A 23,053-nucleotide genomic window follows, 5' to 3' on the forward strand; every position below is an offset into this window, starting at 1 on the left:
ACGGCACACGCAGGGTGACTGCTCCAGCTCCAGCCATCTTGTCGAGACAAAGGAAAGTGAACTTCGGAAAGGAACAATGCCTATTTCACCCATTTATCTGCTTCTCAGGGCCTTGAACTGGGTCATGTGGACATAGCCACCTCCTGGGAGGCATCTCCAGCAGGCAAGCTGGAAAAGCTCTGAAGGCGTGGAGAGTCTCAGTGGATCTGCTACCATCATTCTAGAATGGGAAAGAAACCCCCGGCTCCCGCTGCCTGACCATCTCAATGAGACCATGTTTTCTTCTGTCTCTGTTACTATATTTTCAGTGCTGAAAGCACTCACTACAGTTTGCTTTGAGATAGCTTCTAATAATACTTTTCTAAGAATCAAGTCAGGCGGTGGTGGCGCACGCCTTTAATCCCAGCACTCGGGAGGCAGAGGCAGGCAAATCTCTATGAGTGAGATCCAGGACAGGTACCAAAACTACACAGAGAAACCCTGTCTCAAAAAAAAAAAAAAAAAGAATCAAGACACTCAGTCAAGAAGATTAGGCTTTGAGTGGTTGCATGGTCTGGACTCCAACTGGGTATTTTAGCAATGTGCAGTCTGAACAAGCCCTGGGGGTCCCATCTGCACTAACAGTTCCACTACACCTTCAACAGAGCATTCAATTTTGCTGAAATATAACCTAGAGTGAAAACTCCGCGCTGACCACAGCCTCACTGGGTGGGACATATGGGAAACTGCAGGCTGTCAAGGTAGCCTTGGTGAACTAGAGGGTAACGTAATGCACGTTTCTAAAGGAGTCCTTTCAGAGACACACTGAAGCAACACAAAGCAATCAACAGTTTACGAACTGCTAAGAGTCAGAGTCAGGGACCTGCATTCCTGCGTGGCTTTGCTTCTATCCCATGTGACCATGGGCAGGGCATTAACGTCTCTGGGATTTTGATTTCTTCATGTGTGAAAGAACGATGCTGGAGTAGGAGACCTTGTTGATACGATGCACGGGTCCCACCACTGAACTACCTCTGGCTTGAGAGTCCTTGCCCCACACCACCCCCCTTTTCTCTTGACACGAAGTTTTGCTACACAGTCCAGGATGACTTTGAACTCATGATTCTCCTGCCTCAACCTCCCAAATGATGGGATTATAAAGTATATGCACACAACATACATGTGCATACACACACACACACATACACACACACACACACTCACTCACTCACTCACTCACACACAAGTAAATAAAAATGTAACTTTAAAAAAGTAATTTAAAAAGAACACTTTGGAGAACATGTACTGGGAGACTTACAGTTTTAACATAACAATGGATTTATTTTGTGTTTTATTAACATGCTCAAATTCAAACAACATAAGCTTTACCATCTTTTTATTTTCTTTTTTTGAGACAGGGTTTCTCTGTGTAGTTTTGGAGCCTGTCCTGGATCTTGCTCTGTAGACTAGGCTGGCCTCGAACTCACAAAGATCCACCTGGCTCTGCCTCCCGAGTGCTAGGGTTAAAGGTGTGCACCACCACCGCCCAGCTCAAGCTTTACCATCTTAACCTGTAGAGCTGCTAAGCAGCACTGTGGACTCTGATTTTGAGGGTGTGGTCATGACTGACATCTGTTTGAAGAGTCTTCCCAGGTTTTCAAGCTGATGTTCTGTACCCATTAACCAGCAGCTCCCATCCCCTCCCCCTGGACCCTGGCTCCTACCATTCTACTTTCTCTCTAGAAAGCTGATGACATCTGTGCCCCATAAAGTCACATTTACTCTTGTCACTATTGTCCTTTCTGTTTTTAAAAATACATTTTTATTGTATGGCTATATTTCTCTCTCTCTCTCTCTCTCTCTCTTTCTCTCTCTCTCTCTCTCTGGCTGTCTAGATGGCTCACTCTTCCTCCCTTCACTCCTTTCTTTTCTTTCTTTCGTGTGGAATGCTTCATGACTTTGTGTGTGCCATCCTCATCCAGACGCGTCCTTATCTCTGTGCATTCCAGTTGTAGTGTGTGTGCTGCTGAACTGGACGCTGACTTATCACTTAGTATAATGCTCGAAATGTTTGTCTATGTTGTAGCACCAATCAGAATTTTATTTCTTCCTAATGCAGAAATGTATTTCATTATATTGCTTTTGATGGGCATGTCATACGGCTTGTCCTTTCAAACACTGATGGACATTTGGGTCTCTTTCCTTTTTTTTTTTGTTATTGTCAACAATACTGCTATAAATATGGATATATAAATATTTCTTTGAGATCCTGATTTCATTTTTTCCCCTGGGGTGTTAAGAGAGGTCTTGCATAGCCCAGGCTGACCTCAAACTCCTGATCCTCTTGCTTCTGCCTCATGGGTGCTGAGATCACAGACATCTAGCCCTCTGCTTTCAGTTCTGTTCAGCTCTTGCCCAGTGGTTAGATTGCTGGACCAATAGGCAACTCCAGTGCATTCATTTTGAAGAGAGAGACAAAAGAGGCTAGGAATTTTCAGTGGCTTCCTTTTGTCCTAGGTAAAGGCCTAAGTCAATTTAATGTGATTTAAGTTTTCTTTACTGCAGGCAACAGAATAAACTAGACAAATGGACTTACATCAAACTAAAAGCTTCTACCAGGCAAAAGAAGCCAGTGTAAGATGCTTGTAGCCTGGCAGAGAATGCCCATGAAAATCTGTACCGGCGCAACTCCCAAAATTCAACAGCAAAACCCCCAAATAATGAAATTAAAATATAATCAAAAAGCCCGCAACACTGGTATTGGTCTATAATCCCAGCCACTTATGAAGGCTGAGGAAGGGGGACTGCTTGAAGCCAGGACCTAGGCTAACCTGGGCAACAGGAGGCACAAGACAAAAGCCACAAGACAAAAGAGGGTACAAAGCACCATCATCTCCAACCCTCAGGAAGGTGACCACCTCCTTCCAGTTAGAAAAGTTGTTAGCAAAAGAAAATTGCTGGGAAGGAGTTGGAGAAGTGGGAACTCATACACATGGTTGGTGGGTCTGTAAATGATGACAGCCACTATGGACAATGGCATAAAGGCCCCTCAGTCAACGAAAACTAGAACTGTCATGTGATCCATCAATGTCACTGATAGGTATATATCGGAAGGAGAATGGTAGAGGGATGAGACGTCTGCTGCTGCAGCATCATTAGTTGTAGCCGGGAGCTGGGCACAACCTAAATGTCCACGAGGGGATGAGTACGTAAGTGTATTAGGCAACGTTTGCTAGAGGAACAAAACTGATACAGGGACTATGTATATTAAAAGGGTATTTATCAAAGTGGCTTACAGGCTGTGGTCCAGCTAGTCCAACAATGGCTGTCTCCCAATGGAAAGGCCAAGAATTTCGGCGGTTGTTCAGTCTGTGAGGCTGGAATCTCAGCAGTTCCAATCTGGGGCTGGAGTCCCAGAAGATTCCTGGGGAACAGCTGGTCTTCAGTCTACACTGGAATCTCAAAGAAGTAAGTTCTAATTCCTGTAAAGGAATGCCTCAGCAGCAAGATAGATGGATTTGCCAGGCAGTGTGAGGACAAGCAGGCCAAAAGCAAAGGCTTCCTTCTTCCTTATCGTTTTATGTGAGTTGCCTAGGAGTAGCCAGATTGAAGGTTAATATTCCCACCTCAAGTGATCAAACAAACAAACAAACAAACAAACAAACAAACAAACAAACAAATTCTCCTAGGTATGCCTAACTGCTTGGGTTTTAGTTGATTCCAGATGTAATTAAGTTGAAATCAAAATTTAGCCATTAAAATGAAGAAAATACGTTAGGTGCACACCATATAACATTATTCTGTAATCAAAAGAATGAAATCTTGTCATTTGTAGCAATTTGAGTGGACCTGGAAGATATGGTGGGGAAATAAACCAGACACAGACAAACCCTGCATAATTTCACTCATGATCTGAATTTTTAAAAGTTGGTATCATAAAAACAGAGTATAGAATACTGTAGTGTTTGTCGGATGCTGGGGAGAGCCGTAGGGTTACACAGTGAGGCAAAGCAGGCAAGCATAGGGAATGGATTGGCAGTCAGAATAAACTGGGACAGTGTTTGGCTCGGACTATACAGGCACCCTTTTCCTAGCAATGTACATAGCAACTTATTGGCAGCCTGGGACCTCCCCTCTGCACCTGCATGGGCATTTGTCCATCTGCTTTTTGCAATGGAAATAGGTCACTCCCTCTTAGTAAGCCCACGACAATGCCCCATTTCCTTTTAAACACACCCTGGACACATCAGAGAACCACTTCAATTGATCAATCTGGCCTGAACTGGTTTGAAACTGTGCATGAAAAATAAGGCAAACTGGGTCCCTTAAGTGAGCTTTAAGGAGAATCCCATATTACTATTTTATGTACATACATAATTGGATGTGCATATGATTAAAATCAAATGCATCATGGGAAAGAACATGTGCAATAGAAAAAATGTTTGTGCAACTTCATCTACCAATCAAAACTGAATTACCCAAACCACAGCCCTTAAAAATCAGATTCCTTCTTCTCTTGGCCCCCCTCCAAAAGGAAGCCACAGACAATAATCAGGGCCTATGAATGCCCTCACTCATGTGGCCTGCTGTCAATCTTGAAAATGTATTTCTTTCTGATTTTTACTGTCTCTTTCCTTTAATAGAGTTTCCTTGCTACTTCTGCAATTTGTGTGAGACTTCATTTCAATTCCTCGAATGAAAGGTCAAGAACCTGGAGACACCCAGTCTGGACTCTGACCACTGGAAACAGAAGGGAACAGAGCCCCATTTAGACAGTAGAAATAAGTTTTGTCTACTGTTTCATAGAAGGGTAATTATAGTTAGTGAAAATGTATCATATATTTCAAAATACCTAGAAGAGATGATATGAATATTTTATTCCAAAGATGTGGTAAATATTTGAGATGATAGATAAGTGAAATATCCTGATGTGACCACTACACAGCATACACAGATATCAATGTACTACACTGCACTCCAGAAATACGCACAGTTATTATGTCAACTGAAAAAAACTCTGCATTGATTCCACCATTAGCATCTTGCAAGATCTCCCCATCCCCAACCTGAAGTTCGAGTGAATGTCTTTGAATCCCCGGAACAGGCCATGCTTCCTTCTCCTTCTCTTCTTTTCCTCTTTGGCCTCCCTCCTCTTCTTCCTCTGCTTTCTTCTTCTTCCTCTGCGTTCCACCCTCTTTTTCTCCCCCTCCCCACCTTCTTCCTCTTCCTCCTCATTCTAGTCCCCCCTCTCCCTCTCCTCCTTCACTTGTTTTTTTTTTTTTTTTCTGAGACAAGCAGCAGTTCGGAGTCCAGGCTGGCCCTGAACTCACCTCCCTGCTTCAGCCTCCCGAGTGATGGCATTCCAGGTGGGAATCATTTGGCCTGGCTTGGGTTAGGATTTCTAATGTATCTGTTCTTCGTCTGTCTCGTGCATTCCCTGAAGTGCTGCAGTTCACTGGTCCATGTTTCCTCCAGAGCCACATGCCATGCCTGACAGGGACTTGACGCATCTCAGGTAAAACAATATTGAATGAGTGAACAGAGAAGATGAAGGAGGCTGCAAATTTTGCCCATTGCTTGTGATATAGTATTATAAAATGTAAGTCAAGGTAAAAACTGTTTTTCAGAGGGCAGACAGATCACCTAAATGTGTGGTGTGGAGGCTAGGGGATGATAAAGTAGAGAACTGGGTCACCCAGAGCCTGCCAGAGTGATGCTGGGTAATATCTTTGTTACTGACTGCATGTTCCCACTTAAAATTAGGGGATAAGGGATGTGGCACCGTCAGTACAGTGCTTGCCTAACTTGCACAAAGTGCTGGCTTTGTTCCCCTGCTCTGCACAAAGCAAGCGTGGTGGTGCCTATAATCCCGACACTCAGAATGTGAGGTCAGGGAGCTCAGAAGGTCCCAGTTATCCTTGGCTATGTAGTCGATTTGAGGCCAGCCTGGGAGACACGGGAGACACGGGACTGTCTCAAAAGAATACATTAGGTTAGGGAGGTTCCTCGATAGGCAAAGTGCTCGCTACTCAAGCATGAGGGCCTGAGTTCCATCCTCAGACTCCTGTACAACGCTGGCTGCAGTGTGTGCATCTGGAACCCTGGTTCCTGGGGAGGTGGAGGCAGGAAGATCCCTAGAGCCCCTCGGTCAGCCAATTCAGAAGAATCCATGAGCTCCAGACCCTTTCTCAAAAATGAGGTGGAGTGGAACTGAGGAAGACACATAAAACTGATCCCTGGCCTCCACATGCATGCACACACATGCACACACATGTACACCCACAAACAACAACAAAAAAACCACAAAAATCAGTTAAAATCAATTATAATGTACATTCTGTTTTTCAAATTTCCTAGTCACGAATCAGGTGCTCTGCAGGAAGTAGCTCCTGCCACCGTCCTCCAGTGGTACAAATGTAGTACAGCCCATCATCACAGACACCCCCGAGTGACAACTCTGCTAAGGAGTACATGTCATAACTGATGCAAGCAGAATATTTGGAGTATCCCAGTTTCTAAGTCTTGCTCTTAAAAGCAAATCTCCAAATGAAGCTGAACGTCTTTGAAGATCACAGAACTAGATGAATCTCTGTAGGTCCAAGACCCATGCTTGTGGAGGAGAGAATGCCACTGAGCCTGGTATTTATTACCTATGGTGGAACTGATAAGTATTTTTTGAGACAGGGTCCCACTATGAGCCTGGCTGGCCTGGAACTTACTACATAGACCAGGCTTGCTTTGAGCTCACAGAGGTCTGCCTGCCTCTGCCTCCAGAGTGCTAGGATTAAAGGAGCAAGCCACCACACCACACCTTTGATAGATACTATAAAAATCTCTGGAGGAAGAGAATCTCCCAGACCTTAGTGCTGGCAGTAGGTCTCATGTGGTTAAATCACGGTGTGATCCTCTTATCTATCACATCTCCTTTTGCATTGATGCAAATGGTCAAAGTCATGTTATGATGTAACTCTATCAGATGCTCTACCCCCTTTAAGAAATACCCTCAATAGGCTGGAGAGATGGCTCAGAGGTTAAAAATGCACAGTTCCTTCCAGAGGGCCCAAGTTCTCAAGTTGGGTTCCCAGAACCCACATCAGGAGGCTCACAGCCATCTTTCACTCCAGCTCCAGGAACAAAGGATCTGATGCCTCTAGCCTCTGAGGACACCTGCACTCATGTGCATATGAGTGCAGACACACATATATAATTTAAAAAATAATAATAAATTAAAAAATCCTGTGATATGTTTTGTAGGGATGGATTGCTTTTTAATGAATCTAACCCATTTACTTGGGTGTTATATAACATTCCATATTAATACTAGAGTTTAATTATTTTCCCTTTGTTACCAGACATTTGTTTGGGTTGTTTCCATTTTTCTCTATTAAAAATAATGCTCACATTAATGAATGCTCACACCCAGAAATAGGGTTATAAGATACCCTTATTTTCAACTTTGTTGTGTTCATTTAATTTCTTGTAACAGTAGGGTTTGAACCCAGGGCCTACGCATGCTAAGTTCTTCACTCCATGTTTATTGCAGCACTATACACTGCATTACAAAGCCATCCAGCTGTTACTTCCCATCCATTGTTGTTTTTCTGGTGCTACAGAGGCACCCCAGAACTTTGTGTCTGCAGCTCTGGAGTGCTGTCAAACTGTGGGCCAAAACTGAGCCATCACCCTTCACACTGGATGTACGTGGGATTCTGAGTCTCACACTCTGCCATCATTTGAAATGATCCTCATTTCTCCCAGTATTGTGGAATTAAGTGATCTCATCTTGCTTTGCATTTTCCATCCTCTGCGCTCTCTCTCTCTCTCTCCCTCCCTCCCTCCCTCCCTCCCTCCCTCCCTCTCTCTCTCTCTCTCTCTCTCTCTCTCTCTCTCTCTCTCTCTCTCTCTCTCTCTCTCTCTCTGTCTCTCTCTCTCTTTCATCCTCATTTGCCCAACTGTGAGTTTTCTTTGGTGAACTTCCAGTGTATATCCTTGATCATTTTCTATTGTATTGGTTATTATTTTCCCATAGGTAATATTGAGGCAAATCTATTTTCTTGGTGTTTTGGCTGTGAGCCTACCCTTTAGCAGCTGAACCATCTCCCCAGCTCTATTTTGTAAATACTATTTTATTAAATACAATATGTATGTCAAAAAGCTCACCCCTTTCAAATATACAAACCCATGTTCATTATATACATCCACAGAGCTGTGCATCCAACACAACTCTTCACAGTAATTTAAAATTTCTTCATTTTCTTTCTTTCTTTATGTGCATGTGGGTGGGCACGTGCCACAAAGCACACGTGCAGGTCGAAGTGAGTTCTACCATGTGCGTTCCCAGATTTGAACTCAGGTCACTAGGCTTGACAGCAAACACCTTTCTCCACTGAGCCGTCTCGCTGGCCCCACATGACTTAATTTTAAGAGATCATCTTTGTGACCTCCCAAAGAAAGTTTATATTCATTAATCCATTTCCTTCCTCCCTCACCTACTCGCCCCCTGCAATCACCAATCTAACATCTATCTGATAGATTTGTTTATTTCAGACACTTTTGATAAATGGAATCATACAATAAAGTCCACTTTGAAATAAGGTGGCCAGTTCAGTGAGTCATAGGGTAATTTGGTATTTTTGAATTCCATAAGTAGCCCACTGTGCTTAGATGCATTTTGCTTGCATGGAAGTGTGATTTTTTTTCCCCCTTCTACCATAAGCTCTATTGAACAAATTTGTGTTTTTAAATCCTGACTTCCTGTCCCTGGTATCTTTCACCTTCAAGGATTCCTGGGGGATCCAAACCTCCCTTTGAAAAGCATTGGCCCAGAGCAAATTGTAGTCTAAACACAGCTCTTGTGAGAGCAGAGCGAACATTCGGTTTTGTTTACATTTGGCTGAACTAAAAGGGGTCATTTCAAGAAAGAGTCAAGGACCAGAAAAGGAAATGGCCTGGAATGAGCCTGAAATATTTAATGTTTAAAAATCAAGGATGCGCGGGAGATCTTCCAGCTATTGTCAATGGCATGATGGAGAAAAAAAATCAAATGTTCAGGTATCCAGCCAAACCAAAGTTCCTTTAAGGACAAAAAATAAATTAATTAATTAAATTAAATAAAAAATATAAAAAAATAAAGCACATATTTTGATATGTATATAATAGAGTATATACTGCAAAAACTGAACACTTTGCCTCAAGGCCCGTCTGTGGAATGCATCCCTTGAGAACTGTTTGCGGGGACCTGGTTGCAGGAAAGAAGAAGTGGTCCCTGACCAGACTGAAAATATAAACTCAGGGCATTTCGAAGACTGGTTAAATGGCAGAGCTTGTGAACTCTGACTAGCAAGTCAGAGATAACAGCTGCATATTTTGCTTTTCTAACTCTTCTAAAGCAAGCAATGGTGGCCATTGATTTTCCTTGCACATTCTGATAGGCAAGATGTTGTTTTAATTTTTATGAATTTAGAGTTCAGTTTGCATTACTTCCAGCAGCAATCTTTTTATGTGGTGATACAATTTATGGCAATATATATTTCAATATTAATGTGATATGATTTCCCCCTCTAAGATATAAACTCTAAAGATGCTCATAACTTCTCTAGCATCTCCCACAGCTCCAGCGGGGCTTAGCAGATGCTGCATGATGCCAGACACAGATAATGACCGTGGACGTGTTAGACAGACTGACATCTTCTCCTAGGAAGTGTGCATTAATCAAGATATTTCAACGTTTGGTAGATCTGAATGTAAACAGGATTGCAATATAAATGCAGTATATTTTGTGGAGTTCAAGCTCCCCCTTATACTCACCAGTTGGCCTCATCTTTTTATCCTGCTTTTAAGGAGAAAATTGCCCAATCCTCTAGGGGTCCCTTGAAGTGAGGGCAAGGAAATTCATGAGACATTCACGGTAACACTTCAGTACCCTCAGCTAACAGTGGGAACACTATCTAAAACAGAGAATATTTTTTGAAGAACCAGAGTTTATTACTTTCTGGCACATTCATAAACTAAAGCTGCAGACAAGGTGTTTTCATGTCAAGGGATCCTGGTCTGTGTTTATGTCTCATTTGTGATGGATGGCGAAGACACACACAGGATGCGAACGTGCTGTAAGCAGCTTGAGCAAATACACGCAGAAATACAAGTCCTCTTATTTTCTTTATTAACTTACTTACTGAAATGCCTTAGACAGGTAAGCAGCAGCACTTTAAAGTATTTAAATGTTCAAGGTTGAGTCAATAATACCAAAGGTTTAAACCACAGACACTCACCAAAGAAACCAGCAGGGACTTGGGGTGGAACTCAGCGGGCATAATGCTTGCCCAGCATGCAGGAAGCCTGGGGTGGAGGGAGGAGCATCAAAAGCTCAGAGTGCTGCATCCTTTCTTACCTAGAAAAATGGCAGCCACCCCAAGGTAGCCACAGATTGATCCTCCTACAACATGGCCTCAATATGCCATTTCCTGTCCCAGAAACAATATCGTTGTCTCTCTAGCATAACCAAAATTCCAAAGCTCAAAGGCCTCTGTTATTTGGTTCTTTAATTATGCTGCCAGCCTGGTCTCTCACTCTAACAGAACATGACATAGGCTTTAACGGGCCAGTATAGACACTCTTACCCTCTCCGTATCCTCAGAGTACCCCTAGGCCTTTGCTCGTGGTGGCTCCTTGTAGGACATGCACCACGTCTCAGTCGCATCTCCAAATCCCAACCATAGTTCTAAAGCAAGCATGGGACCAAAGTTATATTCCTCAGTCGTGATCAAAATTGATTTTGCTACAGTGGCAGGCTAAATCATAATCCCTGCCAAAGAACCCCACACCCACACATCCTGGCAAGCACTTTTCTGCCTGAGCTATCTCAGCAGTCTATTTATTTATTTAGAGAGTGTATGTGTTATGGAAAACTATAGCATAAAAGAAAAGGTTGACAGAGATGGGGTGAGGAGAAAGGATAATAAAGGGAAGCATGACCACAGTCATTAGTGACCACAGTCATTAGTGAATCTCCAGTCCATGGTGGGTCTTTCTGCCTCCTCTTCCTCCTCCTCTTCCTTCTTCTGAGATAGGGTCTAATATAGCCCAAGCTGGTCGCAACTCACTATGTAGATGGGCTCATTTTGAACTCCTAATCCCTCTACCTCCACCTCTTGAGTGCCAAGATTATAGTTGTGAACCACTGCGCCTGACTTCTGTATTGTCTGTATAGGTGTCTTGTATATGTATTAGAATCTGGGCCTGTGTTTAAACTCATGGAGTGCACCCTAGTGTGGATCTCTTCTGTGTAGACTTTAAAAAAGGATAAGCCATGGAATAGGAAAAAATATTTACAGCAATACATATTTGATATAGCATATGTATTCATATAAATATACACATTATTTGGAAAATTATATATATACAAATGTAAGAATACGAAGGCAAATGATCCATTTAAGAGTGGCAAAATATTTGAACAAACATTCATCAGAGAACATGTCCAGAGGTGGGGTTGTAGCTTACTATGTAGACCAGGCTGGCCATGAACTCAGAGATCTGCCTGCCCCTGCTCTCTGAGTGCTGTGATTAAAGGCAGGAGCCACCACACCATGATAGTTCAATGGTAGACTTCTCACCTAGCATCAGTGAGGCCCTGGGTTCCACTCTTTGTAGCACAATATCACTGGGCAAATGCAAACTAAAACCACAATGCAAGCTTATTAGAACTGATAAAACTAATAACGTCTTAAAACAAAGTGACACTACCACATGCCAAGGCTGGAACTGGTGGGATTGCTGGTGGTAAGGGAAAAGCGCCTTGTCCTCCCTGGGAAATAGTGTGTGGTATTTTCTTAAAATGTTCAGCATACCGCATGATCCAGTAACTGCACTTCTTCGTGTTTAGCCAAGGAAAATGGAAGCATATGTTCATACAAAAATCTGGACATGAAGGATTATAGCAGCTTTATTCATAATTGCCCCAAATTGGAAACAGCCCAAATTCCAAATGTTGTCTGGCTGTTGAAAGGATAAGCTCGGCAATCTATCCATGCATCTTAGCATGCCACTTGGCAAAAGGAAGGAACTATTCATATGTGCAACGAGGATGGACTTCTCATTTGCATTATGCTAAGTGAAAGAAGCCAGACTCCTATACCAGATGATTCCATTATGGCCTCTAGAAAAGGAGACTGCTTTAGGAACAGAAAGGAAGTCAGTGATCCAAGGGGTCACTGGGGGTCCGAGGAGGAGTTGACTATCATCAGACATGGGGACACTTTTAGTGACAACTATTCTGTGTCAGGACAGTAGTCACATGACCATATGTATATGTCACTATTCACAGATGTGTATTGTTGCTGGAGGGCTTCTCTCCAGGTTCCCCAAGCCCCGCAGTCCCACAATCCACTTATAAAATAATCACTCAGACACTTATATCACTTATAAACTGTATGGCCGTGGCAGGCTTCTTGCTAACTGTTCTTTTATCTTAAAGTAACCCATTTCTATAAATCTATACCTTGCCACGTGGCTGGTGGCTTACCAGCGTCTTCACATGCTGCTTGTCCTGGTGGTGGCTGCAGTGTCTCTTTCCTCAGCCTTCTGCTTCCCAGAATTCTCCTCTCTCCTTGTCCCACCTACTTCCTGCCTGGCAACCTATTTCTTGCCTGGTCACTGGCCATCAGTGTTTTATTTATATAGAATGATATCCACAGCAGTGTATACAGTGAAGAGTACACTCATTGTATGTAAATTATATTATATAGTTTTTTAAAAATGTCAACAATGGTCTTCAGAACTGGGAGAACTTGACATTATGAGATTTACTATCCTTCAAATGTGTTTTTCCATCAATTCAACAAGGATTGAGTGTATATGTGTGTCATCTATCGAGTTAAGCATTTTGGAGATTGTAATAGAAGTTTAAGACAATCTCAAGTTGTTGGTAACTATGAGGACCAATTTTGCAGTTGAGACTTATCTGGCAGGTTGTAGCCGGTCATTACAAATCTTCCCAGGAGTAAGGATGCTCCGTCTTCCAAAGGTCAAGCACAGTTCTGTGTTTTTTAGATTATAGCTGGGATATAATGGAGAGGGAGATAAAGACACCAGCCTATGAGAAATGATGTCAATAAGAATGGAGATGGAGGATGTAAGTTTTGATCTCTGGCTGGCAGATTAAGCACATAGTATAGGACAAATTTGGGGTAACTAAAACCAAAAACTCCTCAGTTTTCATATGATTTTACAAATTTTTGCTACTTATAAAGAAGGGCAGTGAGTATTTTAAATGTTGGGGCCAGGTCTTCATCTGTCTCTCTGTCATGACAGCAGAGATAGAAAAAAAAAAGGTATACTGGTAAATTTTAAGACACTAGTGCTGGGGGATGTCTTTCTGTATACTGTGAATATGTGTTGTTCCCATTGGTTAATAAATAAGCTGCTTCAGCCTATGGCAAGGCAGCTTAGAGGCAGGTGGGAAATCCAAGGAGAGAGATAGGAAAGAGAAAGATGGAGTCTGGAGAGACACTAGCCTGCTGCCCAAGGAGCAACACACCAGCAGACAGGTAAAGCTACGGAACACGTGGCAAAACATAGATGAATAGAAATGGGTTAATTTAAGATATAAGAACTAGCTAGCAAGAGGCCTGTCATAGGCCATGGAGTTTGTAAATAATATTAAGCCTCTGAGTGATTATTTTATAAGTGGCTGCAGGGCTGTGGGACTGGGCGGGAAAACTTTCAACTACACACTAGAGAGGGCTGGGGTGTTTGTATTTGTAACAGCCATTCAAGCAACACCAGGTGCTGCTGTGGGATGTTCTGTGTGCTGTGAATATGTGTTGTTCTGATTTGTTGATAAATAAAACGCTGATTGGCCACTAGCCGGGAAGGAAGTATAGGTGGGATAAGTAGATAAGGAGAATTCTGGGAAAAGGAAGAGCAGAGTCAGGAGATGCCAGTCTGCCGTCCATGGAGCAGCATGTAATGCACACAGATAAAGCCACAGAAAATGTGGCGACATATAGATTAACAGAAATGGGTTAGTTTAACTGTAAGAGCTAGTCAGTGGTAGGCCTGAGCTAATGGCCGAGCAGTTCTAATTAATATAAGCTTCTGAGTGATTATTTTATAAGCGGGCTACGGGATTGCAGGGACCTGGTGGGACCAGAGAAAACTTCAGCTACATGTTACAATTTGGGGTCACCATAATCGGATGGGAAAATGAACAGAGGACTGTAAGTGTGGCTCAACGGTAGAGTGAGCCTAGCATGTGCAAGGCTGGGCCCCACTCCCAGAACTGTAAAAAACAAGCCCCAAACAAAACCTGTAAGCCATGAGATAGGGAGAAACTTAAAACAGTGATTTCCAAGTTACAACCTTTGATGGACTTAACATTAACAATGAGGGAAAATCCCACAGACAGCGAGGCAGGAAGGGATGCCCGGGTTTGTTTGGGGGTGCACGTGCAAGTGGCACACATGGTTTGGGGAGTGTTTTTTGCACCCCGAATGTCTTGGACTGCCTTGCATGTCCTTGAACAGGCCAGGCAGTCCTGTTGGAGCAGCTGCTGACCTGGCCCATGACCTGGCTGTGCCCTCAACATGAAATGTTCTTCCCAGCAGAGCTGTGGCGTGGTATGCCCATGCCTCCTATTTTCTTATGCAAGTCCTACCTTCTAAATGAGTACCCTGAAAAAACAAAAACAAAAAACAAAACAAAACAAAACAAAAAACCAGGCCTTCTCAAGCCTCCATATCTTTCTCCACTTTCCTTTCCCATGGTGCTTATCTTCTTACTTCAAAGCATTCTTGACTACTTAGAATGTCTGCTGTTCATTGTCACCTCCCTTACTAGAACGCAAGCCCACAGTTTCAGGGATCATTGGCTTTTTGTTCACAGACAGATAGTAGTTGCTCCATAGATATTTGAGAATACAGTAATAATCATTACCATCAGCATTCACAGAGCAGATGCCAGGCCCGCACATTTTGCAATGTCAAATAACCACAGTCCCTTGATGAGGTAAGACCTGTTCCTGTTCCCATGTCACAGGGAAGGAAACAGGATTGCAGAAGAGTTATGAGGGTCTGAATCAAGGTTGCCTATAAAACTAGAAAAAGAGTTACCAATGTCCAGACGTGAAAACGCATCTAAATTCGGAAATATGGATCCCAGAAAGCATGAACACACATACCACTGGGGGGTTGGTTGGCACTTGGAAGCCCAGAGGGTTCTGGATTGCCAGGTCTCAGTCCTGAGATAGATTGTCAGAGGAAGCCATTTCAAGGAGTACATTCTCCATGAAAAACCTCGCAAGGAAGATATGGAAAAACAGAGGGGTGAGGAAAGGACTTTTGCATAGTAATACAAGTAGAACTAAATTCAAGTTTTTAATTTCTCAATAATTAGATTCAGTTTAAATTCACATTTTTAAAAAAGGTAAATGCAGTCTGAATCTCCTTTATCCCCCATCTAGGGTAAAATATACCTAAAATAATATCTACCTAATGATTGCAAATTACTAAAATGACTTCATGTAAGTAAGTAATTTGGTTTCTGTTTTACCCTGCAGACAGAACAATTTATTATTACTGCTAATGAATCTCTAAGAATTAATTGTTAAAATGGGATTAACAACACCAAAATAGTTGGAAGAAAATCTTAATTTGGATCATGTTTTCCTAACTCTGTCAGCAGCTTCTGATTATAAAAATAGTCTCAACCCCCTTAGGCAGGACTTACTCTTCCGGTGTCTGCGGAGGGCAGGGTGACCTTTTACTGGCTTTTGATGACCGCCCTCTTGTGGCGGATCGTGAGGATGCACGTCTAGCCCCAGGGTTCTTTGTGAGATCCCAGCCCGCGTGGTCTAGAGCATTCTGGGATGTCCCTGGTGAAGATTCCCCTGCTTCCTCTTCCTTCTCTAGGAGTCTGCAATGTTCTGTAAACACAAGGACAAACGCATTGCTGTTGTTTCTATATCGTAGTTTTTGACTGTTTATTTTTGTGCCAACTGCTGTTACTGGGGCCAATTTTAATTGTATAATAATTATTTTTCTCTTCCTGTTTTACAGAGGGTTATAAGTAAATGGGAGTAGAAGAAAATCAAGTAGGCTAAAAGAATTTCTTTTCATTCACGCTTCTAACTTCACTCCTTCTCCAAATGACTGAGATATATATGTATATATATATAATAACAATAATAATAATAACAATATATATATTGTTATAATAATAACAATATATATATTGTTAATATAATATAATAACGTTATATATTGTTAAAAATACAAGGCAAAACCAAACAGAACTCAGGAGATTGAGTGTGGTTAGCATATGCCTATACTTAACCTTAGCACTCAGGAGGATCACAAGAAGTTTGGGGCTACACAACAAACCAACAAACCAACAAACGCATGAACAAATGAACTGCCAAGGGATAATATGTATTTAAGCCTGAGAAATGCCAGGAGGTTTGACATTGAGAGTTCTCTCGTTAAGGTAGTGAATCTCAACCTGTGGGTTGAGACCCCTTGGGGTCGTGTATCAGATATTTACATTACGATTCATAACTGTAGCAAAATTATAGCTATGAAGTAGCAACGAAAAAAAATTTTATGGCTGGGGGGGGGTCACCATAACAAAAGGAACTGTATTGAAGGGTCTCCTTTGACCCTTTAGGAAGGTTGAGACCCACTCACTGTCTTAAGGTCAAGGAGAAAGTGGTAAGGTTTGGGGCTGATGGAAGAAGAGGACATTTGTATCAACTCTTTTGTAGGGTCTCTCATGCACAGACACTGTGTAAAGTGTCTCTTGGAAACGTAAACAAACCGTTCTGGCGACAGCTGAGCTTGTTTAATGGCTGCCATTTACACTTCACTTAATCAAGGGACAATGCCTTTAATTACATATAAAATATTTTTATTACTTGAGAACTCCATACATGCATACAATATATTCAATAATACCCACCCCAATTCCTCCACCTAAACCCCCATCCACTTCCCATCGCCCTCCTAATTTCATAGTCTCTCTCTTTTTTTTTCTAACTGACTGAGTTCAATTCGCACCTGAATATGAGCGGATGTGGGACCATTCACAGGAGCGTTGCTGTCCTACTAAGGACCACACTTCTAAAGATAACTGGCTCTCTTTCCCCAAGCAGCCCTCAACTGTCAAAAGCTCTTCAGCTAGGGGTCTTGGGAGCCCCTCCCTCCTTCATGACGGAGTATCAACTGGCCTGCTCTTGGGCAAACACAACTGTAATGAGTTCACGGGTGTAGTGGTCCAGCCCGGTCCAGAAAACACTGCTTTACCCTGCCCCACCCCCAGGCTGGCTGATTCAATCTTCTTCATTGCTCCCTGAAGCCCTGTGGAGAGGGATGTGGTACAGCTGTCCACCTACAACACATTGAAAGGATCTTGGATCTCTAGGCTCGGACTGAATTGGAGTCTGAGCTCCCGTACTTAGCAGTCACAGCGATTTCAGTGAGAAAGGCTCCTGTAGGTTCATAGGTTTGAATGCTTGGTTGCCAAGGAGTGGCACTATTTGAAAGGACTGAGGAGGTGTGGCCTTGTTGGAGGAAGTGTGTCACTGGGGGGTGGGCTTTGGGGTTTCAAGAGCCCATGCTGAACCCAGAGTCTCTCTCTTGATCAGTGGGTTGGGATGTAGCTCTCAGCTACTTCTCCAGCACCATTTTTGCCTGTGTGCCACTGCGCTTCCCACCACAGTAATGGACTAAACCTCTGAAACTGTAAGCCAGCCTCAATTAAATGCTCTCTAAGAGCTGCCTTGGTCATGGGTGCCTCTTCCCAGCAATAGAACAGTGACTAAGCCAGCAGTCTGACTCTGGGCACCTTGCTTCGCCTCTTGTTGCAAACAGATAGCATTCCCCACTTACTTCCATCAGATGACTCAGAGGAGGTAATCATGGAAGAGCCTGGTCCATAGCCTTTCATTTAACGCTCCACTCCACTGCCCACTCATCGCCCATTATCATAATGTGGCTGGGAAGACAAGACGCTCCGAAACACCAGGCAGATGAGACAGGACGCTCTGAAAATTGTTCGCTCTGTGTACCAGATTTTCCCATCATACTATCAAGGGTGTCTGAGTGGCTGGAGGCTATCTGAATAAGAGCACATAGATTTAGAATTGTGATATTTCCCAGGTTAACTGAAGTCTTTAAAAATATCATTATTTGTCAGCTTCTAGTGATGTTTGCCTGAGAGTCTGTTTTGTTTGCTAATGCCTCAGGTGCAGCAGCTGGCCCTGGCTGATATCAGTGGCCTGATTCAGGTTTGTGATTCCCAGTTTGCAATTCTGGAAACCAGAGTTCCGAAAACAAAAAGTTGCTTTTGTAATTCTCCTGGCAGCAAACCCTGATCTGTCTCCACGAGGAACTATTTGTAATCCATTATTTTCTTAGTGTGAATGCTTATGCTCTTTTCCCAGAACTGCTACTGTGTGTGAGCACAGAGCGCTGTCTCTAGCCTCACTACAGCTCTCACATGTACCCCGTGTCCACTTTTAACTAGATTAATAGACCTTAAACACATTTGGGGCTAGGGTTTAAGCTAAGACTTGTGGCTCTCTTTGTGTATACTGTCTGTATTCTTATGCATTACATACGTATCTTTAGGTTGTACTTCACAGGATTTGCTCCTAATGTAATATAATTAACTATCATTTATTCATGCATTTGTTATTTGTTTTGAGGCAGGGTTCTCCATTCCCAGACTGACCACAAATCCTCAACCTTCCTGCCTCAGCCTCCCAGAGTCCTGGAATCTCAGGTGTAACCATTATGCCCCATATCAACAAACGATGTTTAAAATGGAAGGTTAAAAAGCAAAGCTTTTTTTTAAAAAGGTTTTTTTAAAAATCTCTTTCAATGTATTTGCTTTCTCTTCTTCCTCCTTTTTTGCTTTCTGGATATACCACCTCATCCCTCCTTTCCTCTCTTCCAAGGTTCTGGTGGAATGACTGGGCATCTTTTCTCTTTCTTTTCCTAACACTTGGTTCAGTTACCCAGGAAGCCAGCTCTCTTTATTCTTCTTATGGCTACTTTTGAATCTATTTAACTTACAATATCCAAAACAAATCAATTTTTATCGCAATAAAATTAGCCTTTCAGATGGCTCACAGGTAAAGGTGCTTTCTGCGAGCCTTCTGACTTGAGTGTACTCCCCAAAGCCTACATGATGGAAGGAGAGAAATGACTACACAAAGTTGCCCTTCCATGTGGGCACCATGACGCGCGTGCGCGCACACACACACACACACACACACACACACACACACACACACACACTCCAAATGAGTATGCTGAATAGTTTTGTGACAACTTGACATAAGCTATAGTTATCCGGAAGGAGGCAACCCCAGTTGAGGAAAACGCCTCCCCAGCATTGGCTCTCAATCCCTGGGTTGCAGCCCCTTGGGGTTTGAAAGACTCTTTCACAGGGGTCACCTAAGACCATCAGAAAACACAAATATTTATATTACGATTCATAACAGTAGCAAAATTACAGTTATGGAGTAGGAACAAAATAATTTTGTGTGTGTGTTTAAAACTACAAATCCAGAATTTACATATCTATTCAAATTGTCAGTTTTTTTGTGAGTCAGTTTTGGCAGTTTGTGTCCTTGGAATTTATTCATTTCATCAAAGTTGTATGATTTTTTCCACACATTACCGTGTTTATTTACAGTTCTTTCATTGCTATGAATACGGTAGTAACTCTCTTTTTCACTTCTAATTCTAGCCATGGAATTCCTCACTTTTTTGTCAGTTTAGCTTAAGATTTCTTGATCTTTTCAGGGAATAAGTGTTTGGTTTCATTTATTTTCTCAAATCTTTGTGTGTATGTACGTGTGTGTGTGTGTGTGTGTGTGTATGTACGCACGCGTGCGTGTGCGTGTGTGTGTGTGTATGTACGTGTGTGTATGTACCTGTGTGTGTGCGCGCGTGTGTGTATGTGTGTGTGTATGTACGTGTGCACGTGTGCGTGTGTGTGTGTGTATGTACCTGTGTGTGTGTGTGTGTGTGTATGTACCTGTGTGTGTGTGTGTGTGTGTGTGTATGTACCTGTGTGTGTGTGTGTGTGTGTGTGTGTGAAGGTCAGAGGACAGCCTCAGTCACCAGTCCTCAACCTCCACCTTGTGTGAGGCAGCCTCTTGCTCAGCACTGAGGGACTCCAGGTGAGCAGAATTTCCCTGTCTCTGCTGCTTAACTCCCCTTGGGAGCACTGACTCAGAGGCCGTTCTCCTGTGTCCAGCTTTATGTGGACACTGGGGACTTAATCTTAGGTCATCAGGCTTTGCAAGTACTTTACCCACTAAGCCGTCCCTCCAGCTCAATTTTCTCCATTTTTAAAATTTATTTTTTATTTTTGTTTTCAAGACAGAGTTTCTTTGTGTAACAGCCCTGACTGTCCTGGAACTCACTCTGTAGACCAGGTTGGCCTCAAACTCACAAGAGATCCTCCTGCCTCTGCCTCCCGAGTGCTGGGATTAAATGCGTGGTCTGTCCAGCCTTCTCCATTGTTCTTGTGTCCACTATATCATTAATTTCTTCCCTAGTCTTTATTAGTTCCTTCCATCTGCTTGTTTTAGGCTTGGTTTGCTTTCCTTATCATAGTATCTTGTTAGAAGGTTAAAATCTTGATGAATAATGCTTTTCTCTTAATGTACACATTTCTAAAAACATCTTTTATCTTAAGTTCCAATTTATCAGCATTCCTAAGTTATAGCACAATGTGTCTTCAATATCATTCATCTCAAATCTAATATCCCATTTAATTTTTTCTTTGAGCATGTATTTTTCCTAGGGAGCATCGTTTTAGCACTGTGTTTAAGAAATCATCACCAAACTCAAAATCACCTAGGTTTTCTTTCAGAAATGTATGCTCTCGCATTTAACAGTTAGGCCTGTGATTCATTTAAAGTTATTTTTTCCTGAAAAGTATGAAGCCTGAGCTTAGATGCATTCAAGATTTTTTATTTATTTAAAATATTTATTTTAATTATGTGTTTGCAGTACCCAAGGAGACCAGGAGAGGGCATCAGATACTGCAGAGCTGGAGTTCAAGGAGGTTGTGAGCCACCTGATGTGGGTGCTGGTAAGAGGAATCCAGATCCTCTGCAGGAGCAGTAAGTGCTCATAACTGCTGAGTCGTCTTCCCAGGCTGTAGATATTTTTTTCTTTTGTGCATGATTCTCCAGCTGTTTCAGCAATGTTTGTTGGAAAGTCTCCTCTTCTGCCTTTGCTTTCTGCACTTGTTGGCTACAATTTCTTTTACTACCTTTCAGGAATTCTTCTAGAAGGCATGCACATTTTAACCTACAGCACCAACTTTCGATTCCTGTGAATTTCATTCTAGGGAGGTGTAGGAGCATTGCTGTCCATTCTACTCACAAAGCGATCAAACATAACAGCATGTGCTGTAAGTCCTACTTTTCATGATACTGTATCTTTTAAGAAAGACCATAAATGCTAGGCATGGAGACACACATCTTTAATCCAAGCATTTGGGAGGAAGAGACAAGCATATCTCTGAATTGGAGGCCAGCCTGATCTATATAGCAAGTTCCAGGACAGACAGGGCTACAAAGAGAAACAATGTCTCAAAAAACCCACCAACCGTTGACAACCACCAATATCTATATCTATATCATATATATATATATATATATATATATATATATATATATATATAGAGAGAGAGAGAGAGAGAGAGCTTGCTGGTAAATATGTTATAGAGCTATATTGAAGACTTTGCTAAATTTTATATCTGTTGGCACCTCAGGCAGTTTCTGCCTTCTTCTCTACTCTACCCTCCTCCCCAGTGTATGAGCCATTTATCTACCTGTCTGTCTATCATCTATCTATCTATCTATCTATCTATCTATCTATCTATCTATCTATCTATCTATCTTGAGAACTAACCTTTTTAGATAACATGTTATAGAGATATTACTAGAATTGCCAGTGTCTGAACCTCAGCCCCTACCAAACCAGGGAAGGCAATCTAGCCTCACTAGGCCCATTAGCCAGATGAGAAATACCAAAAAGCAAAGAGGTTTACCCAATGTGTCCACATTTCAAAGAAGGACAAATAAAAGGTTCAGTGACCCTCCCCTCACCATCCACTCAAGTCTATCTTCTAAATTTTGACAAGGAGTTTAAGTTTAAGGAGAGGTAGGCATAGCTAAGTAGTCCAAATCAAGGTGTGGTCAAGGATTGACTGGTCCTTCCCACCACCACCACCGACCTATCCTCCTCCTCTTGGCTCTGATCTTCCCATCACTGACCCATCATCCTTGTCTAGGCTCTGGTCCTTCCCACCACTGACCCATCTTCCTCCTCTTGGCTCTGGTCCTTCCCACCATTGACCCATCCTCCTTCTCTCTGCTCTGGTCCTTCCCTCCACTGACCCATCATCCTTGTCTAGGCTCTGGTACTCCATCCACTGACCCATCATTCTTTTTTTTTTTTTTTTTTTTTTGGTTTTTCGAGACAGGGTTTCTCTGCGTAGCTTTGCGTCTTTCCTGGAGCTCACTTGGTAGCCCAGGCTGGCCTCGAACTCACAGAGATCCGCCTGGCTCTGCCTTCCGAGTGCTGGGATTAAAGGCGTGCGCCACCACCGCCCAGCTGACCCATCATTCTTGTCTTGGCTCTGGTCCTTCTCACCACTGACCCTTCCTCCTCCTCTTGGCTCTGGTCCTTCCCACCATTGACCCATCCTCCTCCTCTCTGCTCTGGTCCTTTCCACCACTGACCCTTCATCCTCATCTTGGTTCTGGTATCTACTGTGAGAGATGGTCTGATAAGTTATCAGAACTATGTGAAATCTCTTCCTTAGACACAAACTCTAGTTGGCACCAGACTGCAGCAGTTTACAATTCCCATCATGAAACTTCTCCACAAGCCAATCCCATTGGCTCTATTTTCAAATATAACCCAAATCTAACTACTTCACAAGATCCTTGAGACTACCCTATCCCTGGTGGCAGATCACTTGCTGGGAATACTTAAGGTTCATGAAACACATCAAAAATAAAGTGAAATAAATAAGTACACAAGCCCTC

The 23,053-nt window shown here is 42.6% G+C and overlaps 1 long non-coding RNA gene across 2 annotated transcripts; it reads right to left on the bottom strand.

The window, feature by feature from the left end:
- Positions 1–8,933: 8,933 nt before the first annotated feature.
- Positions 8,934–17,158, bottom strand: LOC121829793 (uncharacterized). 2 transcript variants are annotated; one of them, XR_013051536.1, is made up of 4 exons: positions 17,031–17,158; positions 15,706–15,901; positions 15,158–15,272; positions 8,934–9,052 (listed from the first exon to the last, which is right to left on the bottom strand). It is a non-coding gene; the product is annotated as an uncharacterized LOC121829793 (long non-coding RNA). The 2 variants fall into 2 exon arrangements; XR_013051535.1 differs by lacking the exon at positions 8,934–9,052 and having other exon boundaries at positions 12,672–15,272.
- Between the last annotated feature and the right edge of the window lie 5,895 nt (positions 17,159–23,053).

The sequence above is a fragment of the Peromyscus maniculatus genome, chromosome 5 (genome assembly GCF_049852395.1).
Source record: "Peromyscus maniculatus bairdii isolate BWxNUB_F1_BW_parent chromosome 5, HU_Pman_BW_mat_3.1, whole genome shotgun sequence".
NCBI lineage: Eukaryota > Metazoa > Chordata > Mammalia > Rodentia > Cricetidae > Peromyscus > Peromyscus maniculatus.